Here is a 5,828-nt window from a genome sequence, read left to right on the forward strand (position 1 = left end):
ATCTCCACAAGTAGCACAACTTGTGCTTGTCTGCTCGATTGCGTTGACCTGCCCTCTTTGTGTGCCAGGGCTGTTGATTGCATTCCCTGTATTAGATTCATCATCACATTCATTTGATTCTGTAAAGATACGATGGCTCCATTGTTTACGTCACCTTCTCGAATTTTAAGTCGTTGATCGCTTTCCCTCCAATCTTCATGATTCTTTGATATGCAATCAAGAATATTTTTAGCCTCATCATACGTTTTGTCAAGCAGACCACCAGCTTTTGCCGCATTGGCAGCTGTTTGTGATGCAGGGTTTAAACCGTGATAAAATATCTCCATTTGGAGACAGTCAAGTAAGCTATTGTATGGACAATCTTGCACCAACCTTTCAAACCTTGCCTAGACATCGCTGAGTGATTCGTCAATTTCCTGTTTAAAATTTGTAATCAACTTCCTCCTTCTTGCATTCTTGGTAGGGGGAAGTATTTCTTCATGAACTTTTCTACTACTTGTTCCCACAAAGTTATCTCCTGGATTGAGAGAATAGGCCCATTCCCTTGCTTGGTCGCACAGTGAAAATGGGAACAATGTTAGTAGAACTTCTTCAGTTGAGATGTTTGGGAACACAAAAGTGTTAAAGATTTCAATGAAACTCTGGAGAGGTGTGTGCGGATCCTTGCCACGCCTTCCACCAAACTGTCCGACCGTCTGAATCATCTACAACATAACCGGCTTCATCTCAAACCTCGATCTGTCCAGAGTGGGCCTTATGATTCCTGGGGAGAATCATATAGGTTGAGCCACGCATAGTCCCAGATGGGTCTATTGCGGTCGTTCGCCAGGAGAATGAGGTTTGCCATGATATTGTTGCGTTTGCTCCTCTGTCTTCCGGTTGTTCTGCCATATTGGGATTTTCTCTTGTTGTTATCAGTCGTTGTTTCTTCGTCTTCTTCAGAGCGTTCTTTCATTCTCTAGGTCGTAGTTGGGCTTAGAAAAGTGTCCTTCGCTCATACGACACCTGCTTCTTCCCTAACCAAAGGAATTTTAGTGCACAGAGGTCGAAAGCAGTAAAGAAAATCAAAAGGTTACTGTAACCGCAATATGTACTGTCGTAGTCCCCAGCAACGACGCCAAAAACTTGATGCATTGTAAATGTGAAGAAATAATGGTATGATATTGCGGTGATGAATTATGCGTTGCACATGCAAGTTTTCCTAGTAAAACCCTAGTATAAATCTCACTAGGTTTCCTGGTAAGTCCAAGGTTGAACACGGGGACTACTGAGTTACTATGCGACAGTAAAATTGATTCCTTTGTGGTGGGAAAAACAAATAAGTTGGTTGTTATTTTTTTTAAGTATAAATCCTATGCGACGGGTTCGAGTAAAGAGTTGATGAAATCGAGAACTACAATGAGTATGCGATGAACGGGTTGAGAAGGGATTTAGCTAACACTTCCTAAGATTGCGTTCAAGTTATGCGATCATGCTACACACACACAATAGCATGTCATCTCTCAATGCAAATGCCATAGTTCCTATTTCTAGGACGCATGCGATGTATACGATAATGTCGATAGGAATTATGTCTAAGCCTTTATTCTTGTCTATGCGATGATGAATGAATCATACATGTGATGCGTGATGCGTAATAGCAAACAGAACTTATGTCTAAGTTTCTATCTCTTGCTTATACGGTTATAATCTGACTCTCTCAAGCCTAGATTCTAATTTGACTCTCTCAAGTCTAGATTCTTTCTTTAGACTATTCTCTCAAGTATTTCTAAAGGGTGAATGACGCATACATAAGACAAGATGATTGTATAAAGTGAAGATCTTAGGTCATGCTAGCTAAGTACTTCTCAACCCATTTGGAAATTTAGCTACTCATGCAAAATGTGGAGAGATTGAAAAGATTTTGAGATGAGAATTCCATTTTGTATAAATAAAGTGCAGAATACAAAACAACAATGAAAAGTAAGGATAAGAAGCCCATTAGTAATGTCTTGCTTCCCGTGGCTTTTACACTATCTTTTCACTCCAACTCTGCCCAGAAGAATATTCTTGCTTTCGCAAGTGTCGACTCTCTCTCCTTTTATAGCGCTTCTCGACAGTCTTTTGAGCTATCCAGAAATGTCCTCTCGGCGTCTTCTTCTCTTCGCTAGCCTCCACCTTCTAAGTATAAGAATAACTACAGACTAACTGGAATCTATGTTGTATATGATCTAACTTGTTAACCCTTTTACAATGGTGGCCTCCGGTATTTATAGAGCTCAAGGCGAAGAAATTTTTCTTTTTAATGATTGCAAGGATGGGCGGTCATTAAATCTCCTGCTCTGATGCGCCGATTAATGGTCACCAAAAAGTTGAGTGTACTTGCTATAGTGTGTTGTTAACGGCTTGTCAACTAAATTCGGATTCGAACGTCATCAGCTTTCCGTCCCATCATGATTTATTATGCTTTCACCTTGATGCGCCTTCTTTATGCGACCACTTTCTTGAGCAACTTCTGGCGAGCGCATACAATCGCATGACTTTGTGGTCACAATCTTTCAATGTGTGCAGATGTCGAATTCCTTGGATCACAATTTTACTTGCGCCAACGCATTTTTCCTGCACAAAATAAGTAAATTAGCTACTTTTATGCGATGGGCGCATGCGATCGCAATATTCACAGTTTACCGCTTTTGGACATGATTTTGTATATTTTTATTGTCGCATTCCCTCATTGTTTTACTTATTTGCGCTGTAATAACGTGCATTTCTACCCGTTATCAAGAACCCACCTTAACAATTTGGGCTTCGACTCCTTCGTGGACATCAGATAGTGCAAAGCTGCATGATCAGAAAAAAACTACTTCAAATCCAATAATATAAGAGAGAAATTTCTCAAGAGCAAAAATAACAGCTAAAAACTCATTTTCTATCGCAGTGTAGCTACACTGAGTCAGGTTGAGGGTCTTCGAAGCGTAGTAAATCACGTGATGTTTCTTATTAACATTCATCTCCAAAATCGCTCCTACAACATGGTCACTTGCGTCGCATATGATCTCGAAGGGAAGATCCCGATGAGGAGCCTGAATAACCGGAGTACACGACAAGGCATTTTTCAGCACATCAAAGCTTTTCATGCATTCATCATTAAAATCAAAGGCCACATCCTTGTGAAGAAAAGAGGTCATAGGCTGAGCAATCTTACTAAACTCTATTATAAACCTGAACAAAATCTAAACAAACATCCATGTGAGCGAAAGCTGATCGTTCTAAATCCCATTGAGAATGAACACAAACAATTACTGTCTTACACGGAAATGATTATTCATAATTAGAAATTACAACATGCGACTTATTAAAGGAACAAACAGGGATAGAGTATACAAACCTTTGAAGAACTCTTCTTCAAGTATCCCTCGATCGTCAGTACGAACTCGAACGCAACGATCAGAACTTGATCTCAACGAACGTCTGAATTGAACCTCGATCCCAATCGAGTCCAACTCGATCCTCGAATGGAATTAGAACCCCAACACAATGGTTACCCTGGTATTCTCAATGTGAGAATCCAGGAGTTATAGGCTCTGTATGATTTTGGATTGAGGAAAGCAGAAGGTAGAGGATCAAGTAGACGATCGAGTAAGTGGGAGATGAAGATTGTCTATCATATAGACGAAATACTCGATTGTTTAGTAAATGGAAGCCTATCGTATATACTATTCTACTCGATCGTGTAGCAACAATTAAGCGAGTAACTATCATATAGTAAATTTGTAGCTCGATCGTGTATGCTCTCCATGCTATCGTTTAGTAAAACCCTTTACTTGATAGCCTTTTTGTGAGATTAATCCGAGTGAAAAATCAACCACATGATTTGGAAAACCATTTTCCTTTTTATCTCACAATTACCACAAAACTTCCAATAACCTCCCACTCAATTCGATTATTAGAGAAAAAGAATAATTAATATGTTATAAATAAATATAATAACCAACTTATCATACTATATCTATAACCTGTAGTTTTAATATTTCATCACATGTAACATATAAACCATAGTTATTTTTCTATTTTACGCTATTTAATATAAATCATATTTATATTAGTTCCTCCAATTAATGTATGATATACATCATATCATTTATATCACATATAATTGAATTTTCTCTTGTTGATTTGAACACTTCAAATTAACCCAAAATCTAATTTTCAACTTGAACCATTGAGCTATGGACCTGTAGCTTGAATCTCCAACGGTACATGAATAACTGATTGAACTCTTTAATCACGAGATCCACCATCCATTAACTGTTGGTCACTCCACTAAAGATCGACAACTGCACTCTTCGCATTACAAAAATATTTTTGTGTCCATATGACCAATCAACAGTACGATGACCCTTTACAAATCCCTCGTAAGTACAATTGGGTCAATTCACCGTTTTTCCCCGTGTATTTAAATCTAACTCCTTAAGTACCACTGATTCCTCTAATGAACAATAAGTCATAGTCCTACTATGACTAAGTCCCCTCAGGCTAGGAGAGGGTATGGCAACTATGTTCAAGACCCGAAATTAGCCCTTAAGGGAGTGATGACATGCAGAAATGCATGTCATCTTAGGCCTTTTACTTAGAATTATGAAGGTTGTTAGGTAGAATATGCGTCAATCATGATAGGAATTCATGAGAATATGAGTCTGTGTCGATCAGCATGACGAATCTCAGTTAACCCATTATTTTACGTTAATTATGCATTCAATGTTCTATTTTTGTAGCTAATCCAGGGAATGAACGCAAACTCAGAAACCAGACTACCGCATAAATGACCGCATGTAAAGAAACACTCCATCGCAAAGTCGAACGCATCGATCAATGCATGGATGTTGCGGTAATCAGTCGTATGCGTCCATCGCATGGGAGTTGCACTCGTCAAGAAATTGTGGTCATCATGTAGAGTTGTGGCATTAAGCGAATGTGCTCATTGAATGATTGCGGTTGTGAGACAATGCAAACTAATGGGTTCAACGCAAGGTAGGTGGAATGAATGCATCAACGCATCTAGCTCGAGAAAATCCAAAAAATGATGTTGACATTTCACCTACCACGCCATTAGTGGCAGAGGTTTAGAAAGGACTAACGCGTCGAACGTCAGACTCAGAGCAGTCCAATTAATGTTGTCGGTGACCCAAGTTCTATAAATAAAAGTCGATGAGCTGCAATTCAGATCATCCTAGGAGGATCCTTGTGAACCGGGGACTTTCCCCGCAATCCAGAAAAAATGCGTGAGAAGACGCTTAAGAGTTCTTCACCTCCTTCATCCATTCCAAGTGACGACCGAAGCCTTCGATTGGAGTTAGATCTCGAGGGAGTCAGCTCTTCCACCCATTGTTGGACAAAGGATTGAGCTATACAGTGATGCACACACGAGATACAAGTCCATTGATGTGCACTAATGACCTGACTTGACTCAATTCATGCAATACTACTTCTAGATATCCGTTATTAATGGATGCTCTTGTAGTATGTTGTGCGTTGTCACAAGTTTCCTTACGAACCAAGTATAATTCCACCACAAGTTTCTCGGTGTGATCCGAGGTCGAACACAGGGACTGTTTGAGGTTATTGCATTATGTTTATGATACATGCGACCAGGTTTTTCAATTTAATAAAAGTATTTGTGTACAAGTACATAAAGTTGCGATAAAGTAAAGGAAAGCAGTAAAAATGCGACAATAAAATAAAATGCAGTAAACCTAAGCTAAGATGGTATAAGATACAGGCGGCATGATACAAAATACTGAGGGCAAGGCTGGCTGTAAAGATTATACACAGATCATGTGATGCAATGG

The sequence above is a fragment of the Benincasa hispida genome, chromosome 5, assembly GCF_027475165.1.
Source record: "Benincasa hispida cultivar pf3 chromosome 5, pf3_genome.v1.1, whole genome shotgun sequence".
NCBI lineage: Eukaryota > Viridiplantae > Streptophyta > Magnoliopsida > Cucurbitales > Cucurbitaceae > Benincasa > Benincasa hispida.